General features: G+C 39.9%; 1 long non-coding RNA gene across 1 annotated transcript in view; it reads right to left on the reverse strand.

Moving 5' to 3' along the window:
• Positions 1-2,111: 2,111 nt before the first annotated feature.
• Positions 2,112-12,987, reverse strand: part of LOC109143885 — a 48,374-nt gene continuing 37,498 nt past the window's right edge. The window contains exon 4 of the long non-coding RNA XR_002044278.3: positions 2,112-2,998. This is a non-coding gene — a long non-coding RNA (uncharacterized LOC109143885). The remainder of the gene's footprint in view (positions 2,999-12,987) is intronic.

Consider the following 12,987-nt stretch of genomic DNA (forward strand, 5'->3'; position numbering starts at 1 on the left):
GGGGACCAATGGGGAACTCTGGAGGAGTGACGAGGGGTAGAGGCTGACAGCCAACCGGGGAATCCAAACTGGGACAGATTAACATAACAGAACAAGCATCCTGGGAGAAACCTTTCTGGTCTCCCTAACATGAAGTGGTCCTTGTGGTACTGGGGACTTGTCTTACTTACTCTGTTCCTTGTAGTGTATGTTCACCGGTCACCACATACTTGAAGTAAATGATTTAGATTTTTAAAAGCTCCAACATACAAAGGACAGCATCTGCAATTGCCATAGCTGAGATGGCAATTACCGTAACTATTCATCTTAATAATTTGGAGAATTAAATGAGTGCCATGACCCAAAGAGTCTATCTTTTCACCATGATATGTTATAAGCTCATATTAGTCATGTTACAGAACAAAGCGCTGGACCTTCAGCTGAAGCTGGCTGTGGACTGAGCCAGCACATTGGTGAGGATGGGAAGAGCTGTGTCCTGCCTTACTTTGCAGTTTCTCTTCCATCCTAAGAGACAGCAGTACTCAATAGTAAATTTTAGGAAACACCATCTCCTTACTTATTTCCCTTGTTAGCAACAGTAGGCACATTCTGCTACTCTATCATCAGCTGCATTGCTTAGTAAAGAATTCAAAGGGCTTGAAAGAAACCAGCACTTCTCCTTTACAAGAAAGAACAGCAAGGTTTGATTGTTGAAACCATAAATATTGATTATTCTTGGAAGTACAACATTTTCATTTCATTATGGACAATTTTTGGGGTTTCTTATGGAAAACACATACTCCTGAAGACAGCAGAGAAATACCATTCAAGCCTCCTATAGGAGAGGTGCATTTTGGAAAAGTCATCACAGTATTTTGACTGGCCTCTAAAGCATTCTCATATTTACACTAGGATTGGTATTATCTTATTCCATGCTTCAGTTCGACCTTGTTCACCTAGATACCATGAAAACAAGCTTATTATTTTTTTCCCCCTGACAAATATGCTGAGGCCATTACTGAATCAGTTACAAGTATATAACAAGTATGACTCCTTCAAATGAAATTGTCTCTAAAACAAATTGTGATTCTTCAGTATATTGTGGCATTTGTTTTATGCTTCTGCATTGAGCTCTAAGTTTTATGCAATCTGCTGTTTGTTAGTCTCCTGTGATCTTCCAAACTTTGTTGTTTAATGCTTGAAGGAGCAAATAAGCTGACCTTCGTATTCCAATCTTCAGATTCATCTGACCTAGGGTGTATCTGGACATGAGTCTAAATACATTTTAAATTACTTGTGGTGTTACAGAAAAACTTGCTTGAGAAATCTGAAATTGTATTAAGCACCTTGAAAATCTTGAGAATTATTTTTACATTGCAATAAAACCCTCTTTCACATTTTATATGAACACGGGGAAAAAAAAAGGTTATTTTTCCGCAGGTTTGAAAACTTATAACTGTTGTGGTTTTATGTAATTTTTGCTCCAAATTTCTTTACAAGAACTTAAAACTGTAAAACTGAGGTTTCCTGAAGTAGTCCCCTCAGTGCTTTTAAAAGAGTTAATTTACTTCTTAGAAATAGATGTAAATTCACCTGCTGGTTTACATTTATTACCCAGCTAATCCCTATCCATCTGAAGCATCTCAAAATATTTATGTATTAATTCTTACAACATTCTGTGAGCTACAGAGTGCTATTATTTTCATTTTACAAGAGCCTCAGGTCATAGAAGTGTCTTTCAAATCAAGCAACTGAATGAGCCTCCAAATCACAGGCTAGGTCAGTGCCTTAAACATTTGTATCTGTATGAATTTTTGTCAGTTCTTAAGATGAATAAAAATTATGAAGCAAAGCAAACAAAAAATCACTGGATTAACACTGTTATCTATTCAGCTTTGGTATTCTAATTAATTCTTTTCTGGTTAATCTTGTAAGAAGCAGGAGATAATGAAAACTGAAAATCTGAGCATAAGTGGTAGAATGGGCTAATAGTGCCTTAACCTTTTACATTTTGCTCACAGTTTAAACAAATGCAAATGTTATTCTGAAGGACTTTCAAGGTGAATAAACAAATATTTTGGTTTTTTTTTTTTAAAAGGAAAGGAAAGACAATCTAACTTCAGTGTCATTTCTCTTCCAGTACTAAGACACTCAGAAGCTGCCATTAACCTGCTAAAAGATGTGTTACTACTTATGTGAAGAACACCAATAATTTGTGTGTTCTCTGTTCAGCGTCTTTCAGGATGGAATTGTAAGACTTGGGATTTCTTTGCAGCCCACAAAATCACTGTTGGACTTCAGTTTAAAGACAGACAAGAAACTAAAGAAACTTGTGGTGTACATAGCCAAGTAGTATCAGTCACAATCTGGTTTCAGCTTGGGATCAAGGTTCTCAGGTAGCATAAATCAGCTTGTCTCACCCCAACTCCAACCTTTCCAATGTCAGTAGTGTGCACTGTTCCAGCTTAAAAACTTTCTTTATTGTATTATTTGGAAAATTTGAATTGTTTATCATTCTTAGGTACAGCTTTGATTTTTAACATGCACAAAATTCAGGTCTGTTGGACCTTGGAAAAAGGGAAGGAGTTTCAGATCTGCCTTTGACTATATCTTTCAGTAAAAAGACGTAAGTAGACGAGCAAAACACAAAGGAAAAGAAATAAAAAAACCACAAACCCAACCAAACCAAAAACTTTAATTCATCGCCATATTTCCGTCACCAGAGAAGGACTGAGCGCACTGAAAAATTAGCAAGTACACTTTGTTGCTATCTAACTATACACTTATCCTCCCACCTGCCTGTATTGGCCAGCACAGCAATCAGGGTGAGAAAGGACAAGATAGGACATTACAGAGTGTATCACAGAGGGGACAACACACGTCTTGGAGGCTGCAGCAGTGTGGCATGACCCACAGAGTGTTATCTCAGAAAAACGCATCCCACTCACGCGGTGACGTCACGGCTGTGTTCAGCACCTTTTGGAACGTGCCCAGATCCTCCACCCTGTGCCTTGGTGTGCTGAAAGGAAGGAGACAGATATAAAAATGTGCTTCCTCCTTGGTTCTTGGGTTCTTTCTTTCTTGTTTCTGTTGTATATACCTTGAAATCAGGGGGTGACTTCACAGACTTTTCCAGAAGGCTGCAGGAAAGACCTTCAAATCCACAACTACATTGAAGCATGTTAAAGATTTCCATGGGAGGCGAAAGGGATTAAACAAGTTTGAGTTGGTTCAGCTTGTCAAATTCCAGAGAAAAAGAGCCAATGTCAGAAGTCGTACGTGGGTACTATGTCTAATTCATCATAACTGCCAAAAATTTCTCAGTACCTTGCACAAAGTTAGAGAACTTATACCTTAAGCACTTGAGAGAGTGAAAGAACACAGGTTTTTCATTTCTTAACTTGCCATGGAAGCTCACCTGAATATTGCACTTCCAAGCTCTGGTCCCACAAAACTGACATGACATGAAATAGCATTGCCCTGTTCCTTTATATCCCTGATGAGAAAAAGAAGTCATTCATAAAGCCCAGCAGTCAAGCCTGCTGCCAAATCCCCTCAAGAAATCTTTCCCAGGCAAATGACTCACAAGGAAACCAGAAAAAAAGTAATAACAAAATGCCAAAAATGCTTCAAATCAGCACTGGTAAGGAAAATGTTTCTGGGACAGGATGACCCATCAACCACCCTTATTTATAACTGCATAAATTAGGCTAAGTTATGATTATTTTTACTGCCTATTGCTAGGCTCTGCAAACACTGGACTGCAAGAGAGATCTAATCCCAACGAGTTTGCAGGCTAAGAGCAATTTATTTCTAAAAACCAAAAACAAAACAAAACACCACAAGGTGATTGGGTCAAACCTATCACACTGCTGCAATTAAAATTTATAATTCTCCCAAAAGGCACACCTCTTTTATGGGTAATTACTTAAGGAGTTTAAAGATGTTCATTAAATCACTTTCATTTCTAAGGGATACTAGTCATTAATTATTTTCTCCTTAATTTTCTTCTTTTCTACATTTTTTATATTTTGTAATAGCACTATGCAAACCAATCTGGACTACCTAGATTTATTTTGGCTTTCCTGAGGACTTGAATTGTAATAAGATGGGAGAGTAATGGCTGGAATAAGAACTTTTTTTTCCTGAAATTTAAATTAAGATTTCTGTTTTGTATATTTTACAGAAGTCTACTTATGCTCAGTAGAGCAAACACGTTTCTCAAGAGAGTCGGGCATACACGAGATAGAGCTGTGAGTCTAACAGAACATTAATCCTACACATATAAGGGATTTGTGGTTTTTCCCACATAATAGTCTGAAAAAATATTATTACTAGAGTTTTTTCCTTATTATTTTCATGCCCAGAGGACCAAGCTGGCAAGGGTTTTACAAAAATGCATTTTGAGAGAGTTCCATTCTTGCAAAGATTACACTTTAAGTAGAAAAGAGAGAAATTAGAAGGGGAGGTCTGACAACAGAGACATTACCCAGAGTTTTGCAGAATTTTTTATAGTGTTTAATTATTATATTTATTGGTATCTAATCCCAACAGTAGCTCTGTTCTAAAACCAGGAACAATAATGACTAAATCTTGTATTTGAGATTTCACTGAACACTGAGAAACAACTAAAATTTTTGTGTGTGTGCATGAAATACATAAAAATAGGCTGAGAGTCTTACAGAATAGCATGTGGGGCTTGTTGGGGGTGGTTTTGAAATGTCATGTCTCATGGAAATTCTGGTCTTGCATTTCTTGGCCCAGGAAGCCCATCCTGCATGAAACCAATGAGAAATAATAGCTTGGAATGATAACATATGTGGGCCATAGACATAAACACATCTCTGAGGCCATGACATGTCTATCGCTGTTACTGGAATTAAAAAAATGTTTAAAGAGGAATAACAGACAAACTCGCAAAAGCTATGTTTTGCTAGGAAATTAAGCTGGAAAATTTTAAAAAATGTACCAAACTCTAGTGTCATGAAGGATGGTTATTTTTTCCTTTGCTTTGAGTTTTGAATTAAGACATGTCAGGAGCTGAGATCTCACCTGTTAGATTAGTCCTAATCAGTTTATAAGTCCTGCATGTCTTGAGTTATAAAGGTTTGGTTATCCCAGTTGAGATGTTGAGCTCTATAGTACGTTGATGAAGATGTTACCTCTCTGATTGGGTTATGGCCTGATGTCTATGTCCGACCACAAATGACTCAGTTGTCATCCTTCCAAAACTTTTTTAAAAAGATTATTTTAAAATAATTTTTATATTCAAAGCCTTGTGCCTTCTGGCTGATAGACATGAACTTCAAATGAAGCACCAGCTCATCTTAACAATATTGCATGCTTTGGAATTGTCCATTGAAATTTTAGCAGTAACTTAAAATGCCCAAAGGGTATTCTATATATAATTTCAATAGGCCAGTAGTATTTTACAGCTTGGACTGGAAAGTGATTCACTCCCAATACCCCTACCACACTACATACTGCTGATAAATCAGACACAAAAGAATTTGTGATTCAAATTAAAATTTCTTTCTAGTACAAGATACACTTTATCATTGCTGAATCCTGAAGAATGGTAGTTTAGCTGTGACAAGTCTGCCAGACTTTGTTGTGAAACTTATGTAATAGTGTTAAATAAATTATAGACTCATGCATTGCCTTCCTGGTTCCATAATGGAAGGAAAGCAGGGGAGAGTGACATTTAGCAGGCATGTACTTCCTCCTGAAAAACAGGATGCACACCAACGTGCTGCCAGGAGAGAAAAGGCTAAGAAATTCAAGGACACCTAACCAAACATCAAAGGAAAACATCTGCTGTCAAAGAGATCTTTTCTCTCTTCTCATACCTCCCAGAAGAACAGCTAGGAAGCAGATAGGAGGGTGAGCTGCCAGTAAGATTGATGTCCCACCAGGATTTACTGTACATTCCCTGCTCACTTACACTACAAGACCACGGTCTCAACACTGGAAAACATCTTAATCCCCAATAGCCTGGTCACTTAGTTTTCATTTAAATTTAGTTTTCATTCAACTAGAAGGATTACATAGCTATAACTGTCCTTTAGTCATCCTGATCTACAAAACAACCCACTGTGTTAAGTATGTTGTCTAAGGAAACTCCAGTCCAGGGTTTTGCATAGGGCCCTCTGGGTTAGAAGGGACCACCAGCTACTACCCTGCTGCTGGTTGGACTTTGTACTGCTGATTATCCCTGGTTTAGCCCAACAGCCCAGACAATTTGTAACTCACCATCCAATCCATAACTCACCAGTTTAAGGATACTCCAGGAGCCCCTGACAAAGGTTTTGCTAAAGGCAAGATAAACATCCACTCCTCATCCACGCTGTCAGTCGGCCCCTCAGATAAATCAGGTCAGGCATAATCTGCTCTTAGCAAATCCACCTTCTTGGTTCATGTGGCTGGAATTGACTTCCAAAAATATTGGTACCCCAGGGACTGAGGTCAGGCTGATCCTGTAGTTCCCTGGGTCTTCCTTCTTGCCCATGACCTTTCCAAGAAAGCCTTTTCTCTAAAGGATGCAGGGAAACCAAAATTCTGCTAAGTAACCACATCCAAAGTTCATACCTCCAAAATTCCTGCTTTCAACTCACCTCTGAGAAACCTGAACCTACGAGCTTTCACGAATACTTATTCACAGGAACATAGAAGCTACTTGAGGGTATGCTAAAAAAGACCCTAGGCTGGACAGTGTCTAGTTGAAATCTGAAAACTCCCTTCAGCAAAGTCCCAGCTGCCTCCCTTTCAGTTGAGCATGTGAAGCAGACTTCACAAAACATGACTTGTTCTCTTTCGCCTGGAAGTTTGTTGAGTAAACTCTTATGCAGAATGGGAATTACACAGATTTCCTCTTCTGCCTGAGGAAACCAAAACTGTATATATCATTTCTACCAGAGCTGTGTCTATCTTGCTCTTAAAATGCTACATGGATAGAATTCCCTTGATTTCCAAAACCAATTTGCTTTATTGGTACACATTTCTCCATCCAGTCTTTTCATCCTTTTTTTATGAATATTTAAGTTAATGACTTGTTGTTTACAGAATGGAGAATAATACACACACCTGATGTGTTTTTCCATACCAGGAGTGTAAGAATCATTCTGATCATCCTATTACCCTTCTGTGCACACTTTCTATACTTTGAGCAAAGTGTCCAGAGTTGGATACAGCCAAGTCTCCACTATGCTGAGTAAAGATGGAACAGTCTGACAAGCCTTAAAAACAGTAGTGCTTTTTATGCATCCTAATTTCTAGTATGCCTTTTTCACAATATGGCATTCCTGACTCACACTGAATTTGTCCTCCACTGTTGTCCCAAGAACATTTTTGATGGTCGGGTGCTATCCAGGAGTTCCGTATGCAAAACATGGTCTTTTCTCTCATTCTCCCTCTCTTTCTCTCTGTTTTGTAGAGTTTGGGTTTGGGTTTTTTTGTCCTTTGGGGTTTTGGGTTGGCTTTTTGTTTGGTTTTTTTTTTTTGGTGGGGGATGGAGGAGAGGCAAGGGATGGTGAGGGGATATGTCTCAGCTGTTGTAGGGGATGTCACAGTGTTTGATTTGAAAGGTTACAAGTACAATTCTTCAAGAGGGGTTTCAGCCTGTGGAACTCAGAAGACTGAGGTGTCATTGTACACCTCAGTGGTGGATTAGTCACCTGTGTCTCTGTTACTGAAATGTTTCTTTCACAGCAGTGTTTAGAAAATAAAATTCTCAAAGGATCTGGAGACTCAAAGGCTCTGCAGAGGCATCTGGTGCCCTTTGTGTAGATCACTGTTTCCTGAACCACAAAGACTGGACCTGGTTACCTGCTCCTATAGGGATAAGACATTTTAGTGGAGTCCCCATGAGAGTTGTTTTCAGCTCTATTCACTGAAACTTTACTAGCACAAAGAAAATTGTCGAGAGTGAAGTTCTGATGAAAACCAGCATTTAGAAGAAAAATACAGACAAAAACCTTCTGGATGCTCTGACATTTGCCTTTGAAATAGTCACATTTGACTCTGTATGAATTCCAGTAACATATGCTTTGTTGTAATGAACAGTGCACACCCTGTTTGTATTTGACCTGAAAGTAAAACTGATTTTGAAGTTCTAGGAAGCAAGCAACATCAAACATCCTCAGTTAAATACCTCACTACAGTGGCCTGAAATGAATGTGACACAGCAAATCTTTGTCTGGAGCCAAGGTTTTTTTTGAAATTATAAATCTGTTCTTTTCCATGCCACACACACACACTTCTTTTGCTACCCAAAAAAAAAGCAGTCTGGAAGTGCCCTCATTAGCATTTTACAGTAGGCTTTTACTGAGTGGAGAAGATTTTGTCCTAACAAGGGGCACACCTGGATAAGGACACGAACAGTTTCAGAGCAGCTGCCTCTTTCTCAGGTGAGGGGAGAGCAGGGAATGGGCAGGAATCCACCATCCTTTCTCTTGGCTTCTCTCCACCTTTGGCCTCCAACATTGCCACACAACAGAGGAGCATAAAGGGTAATGAGTACCCCAGTCTGCCCCTAGCTTTGAAGGCAATTGAGTGTTTTATTCTGGCAAATCTCTTGGTGGTTGTGAGTTTGAATTCTGTGACAGCAGCTCTGAGGTTCACTGGCACACACAGAGTGCTGCAGGCAGCAGGGCTGTTCCACACTCCCTGTCCCTGCCAGGTTACATCCTTCTGAAGGAACCCCACTGAAATAAAACATCAGGGGGTTATTGTTGGGTTGGATTGGGGTTTTCTCCTAAGTGAAGCCAAGAGCTACAGTGACATGAAAGACTGAATGGGGTTTGAGGCACAGTTGAATTAAAAAGGTGAGGAACACACAGTGCATGCAAAGACTTCAGCAGCCACAAGCTGAAACTGAAGCAGCATCCCCTGGAAAAAGCATTTAAAAAAGGCTTAGAGACCGTTTAGAAAATGAGGACAGTGAAGAAACATACTGGCAACTTAGGGGCAATCAGCACATGTATAAGAAAGTGACAAGAGGTGCTGAAGAGCATGTGGGGCTGGGCAGGTACTGCAAGGGCAAGTGGCAGCCACAGGAGGAGGAGGAACAGGAGAGGCAGGTGGAGGGCACAGTGCTGGAGACACGGCTGAAGGCACACACCTTTAGGGGAGAAGATGCTGGGGCCTGGCACTGTACTCACACCTGCTAAAACACTGCTGGAGGTGATGGCTTCACACACAGTTTGAGTTATGGTGCTGTTGGCCCTGGCCAGCACAAGGTTTTCATAGGGGCAGCAGTAACTTCGGTATGTTATAGCCGAGATCAGGTTTGAATACAATTTTTGAACCATCCTGTTCAGAGGCAGGATGCTGGCCACAACTTAATTGTCAGTGGAGAACTAAGCAGAGTGAGTTTTCTTATCATTCAGTCATCAAAATTTCAAAGAAACACCTCAGATTTTAGTCTTTACAGGTGTTAAATAAAACCTCTAAAATATTTCAAGGGATCTACTGGTGTCTTCAGCTAATCACTAGTCATTGGCAGGAGCATAAACAGTAACATTACCTGCTTGAAAGTTGCTGGGAGCCAGAAGAAGAAGGGAAAAGGCCATCAAAGTGTTCCATAGTGTCTTATGTACCACGTATACCATTCCAGAAAAAAATTGAATACTGAACTATGCTGTAAATCCTGCAGTAGCCACATGAGGTTACTTCCATTTTACCAGCTGATACTGTAGAAGGAACTAATATTTTTTCTGCTTCTCAAAGTATCATGACAGTACAAAAGTGATTAGAATTGTCAGCCAACTGGCGTGATGCTAATGAGAGTCCTCCAGCTGTGCAGCTGCTGCCCTGGCACCCTCTGTTCTTTAGATAGCAACAGTTGCATATATTAATTATGCCAGCAGGGAGACAGCAAATTTATGACAGTGCTTAGAGGAAAGCTGAATGCACCTGGCATTTATACAGAAGAGTAGAAAAGGGAGCATGAAATGATCTTGCCTTTTTACAGGTAATTTAAACAGTTATTCTTATAACTTGGGCACTCTGGCATAGGTTGAGGGGAGTGGAAATGTATTTTTAAGATAATGCATAGATTTAATCCCTTAAAATGCTTTTAATTACCTCTCTTCCGAGGTCTTTGGCATGTGTCAGCTTGAATAACTCATGCCTTCAGTGTCCTGCTTGCTTGCATCCCTGCTATTGTGCGAGGATGTTTTGCAGATTCCCAGAGGTGAGTCCTGGGCTGTCACGGACCCTCAGGGACTGCCTGGAGCCCCGGAGCCAGACTGATTAATCCTGACCTCAGGTGGAGCTCTGGCTGCTGCAGAGGCCTTGGCAGCTCCCTGACCCCCATCCCCACCCCGCTCCCTCCTCCCTGCTCCCTCCATCCTGCTGTTCGAACAAAGCATCACTCCTGCATTGTTTGCTGCAGGAGCTCAGCCAAGGAAGTCATAACAAGACAATAGACATATCATCTGATAACCTTGTTAACTTGGTTGAATCAGAGCTCTTAACAAGTAGGAGAGTTTAGTAAAGTGGAATAAAAATATTGCAAATATTTGTTGTCAATGGCTTTTCAGCTGTGTCTTTGAAAACATAGCATTTCTTGTGCTTTTATTTAAGATTAAAGCTAAGCTCAAGGACACTAAACAACATTACCAAGGTCAAAAATGACTTTAAAAAACCCCTACTACAAATGCTAACTAGAGCAAGCAGGCAGACTTCTTCATTGTGTTCAAATATCAGCAAGTAAAACGACATAAAAAGATATGGATGTGCCATACCAAAAATCTCTGTGCAGTAACAGTCTACAATGCACTGTTTCATATTTTATCAGGACTAGGCTGTGACAGTGCCAGAAATTCTAAATGAAGGGCAATGGGTATTAACATTGTCACATTAGGAAGTGAAGAGCAAATTGGTGATCCCAACCATATCAATCACCCACTGCTCCTCTCAGAAAACAGTCTGGGCTTCCCTTCCCAAGCAGATATCCTGATCAGACTGGTGCCCCCCAGGAAAGAAACCAGAAGGCAGCAAATCCCACACCACTGCTCTTCCTGGTCTGTGCTTCCTGAGAGAGTGTGCACACATGTATTCTAGTTAATTAACAACAAACAATCCATAAATCCCACTTTTCTTCTTCTGTAGTTGTTATTTTCTTCTCCATTACCTAACCCTGGTAATGGTATCTTTCATTTTGAAGCATTCTGCCTTAAAGTTCATTGAAGACCTTTATAAGTACTTGAGCAAAAAGTTGCATGCAGTGCTAAATAACATCTATAAAAATTAGAAAGAGAGAATGTGTTATCTGTGGTCTCGACTTTCTTCCCTTGGAGGAATCATATGTCACATGGGGTAGGAATATCATTTTGCTTGTACCATTTCCCATGCTTGTACCATGCCCAGAGGCATTCTGAAGTCAGAATGTGAGATGCTGTTAAAAAAAGGGTGGGTTTTTTTTTTTAATTTAGGGCATTCAAATTCATTAAATCAGTAGCATTCGTTCTATTTTTAGGCAAGATGACCAGAAAAAAAAATTACAATTTGTAAATTGTTGGAGGAAACCCTTTGACTCAGATTTGTCTGTCTTTCAGTGTTTCTAGAAGTGGCATTAGTGACTAAAAAGTAAACTGTTTCCTGGGAATCTGACGAGTGCTGAGCACTCATGAAAATCTGATTGCCTGTCTACGTGCCAGAAAATAGATTGAGAGATCTAACTTCAGGCAGCCAGACTTGAAATTGCAGGGAAGGATCAATCTTGAGGAATCTTACCGCTCCATCTGTACAGTTATATGGGTATAATTTTTGGTGTAGGCATTATTTTTGTAGAAGAAATTGTATTGTTTATCTTCAAGAAGCTATTTTAGGGTCTGCTTTCCCTGGCAGAAGGCAGTTGCAGTTATATTGGTAGGCCTGTGGCTTGTTTTTGTTAGAAAAGCAGCACAGTAAAGCCATGAATTTTGAGGAAAGGAAGCTATATTTTTAAAATGCATTTTTGGCAGTAGAAGTGTAACTCCCTGGGGTGTCCTGCTGACACGACTGCCTTGGAGATTGCAATTTTTACCTCTTCAAACTGTGCTACCTAAGCTTGCAGGAATGTGTCTGTGTGCAATGGCAGGACAGGGTCCTCCCTGTGTTGGATAGGAAGAGGAGGGGGAGCTCCAAATCTCTTTCACATGACCAGAGAGGCAGGGGAAATATCCTATATGGAGCTGATAGGCAGAGAGAAGTGGACTCAAACTTCTCTGATCCTTTGAGGCAAGGGGATGTAAATTTTCTGAGAGTCCTCTTCAGACACAGCCTGGGGATGTGGTTAGGAGGGGCCAAGTAGTCACCCCCTTCTCTGGTGCTGCTGGTAGCCAGGTACATGTGCTGCTGGCAGCCCAGGGACATGGTGGCTGGACAAGGCCTGGGCATTGAAATCATAAATAAATAAAATAACATCAAGATAACACTATAACATATAACATAACATAACAACATAACCATAAAAAAACATAATAATAACATATCATAATATTATAAAATAACATATATAGTATTATAGTGTTATAAAATAACATAAGAATAAAATAACATCACAATCAGTCTGCTTTATACAGGAGCCTGGACCAGGTACTCTTCAGAGGTCCCTTGCATCTTAGTTTGTTTTAGGATTATGCAGTGAGACAATTCTAGAGAAAGGAAGGAATCAGCTAGTTCCCTCTCCTTCCTCTCTCCTCTGTCATGCACAAGGTGATACGCAAGAAATTATTTAAGAGTCAGGAGATTATTCCAACTATAAAAAGACAGTTGCATACTAAGCATTTTCCTTCACAAGTTTCTCCTCAGCCTCATAAACAGGGCCTGAATTCTTTTTGTATCTTTAAAAATCTCATTGTTTAACAGGAATCTTTTAGTTCTTTTATTAATATCCAGTGGAATACTCAGAATTTTCTGTACCGAGAACATTATTGAAGCCCTATTTCAAATCACAGCACTTGGGACTACCAAGAAAAAGGCTCCTGGGGGAAGTTTTTGATTTTTTTTTTTCCAAAGATCACC

The sequence above is a fragment of the Corvus cornix genome, chromosome 1 (genome assembly GCF_000738735.6).
Source record: "Corvus cornix cornix isolate S_Up_H32 chromosome 1, ASM73873v5, whole genome shotgun sequence".
Taxonomy (NCBI): Eukaryota; Metazoa; Chordata; class Aves; order Passeriformes; family Corvidae; genus Corvus; species Corvus cornix.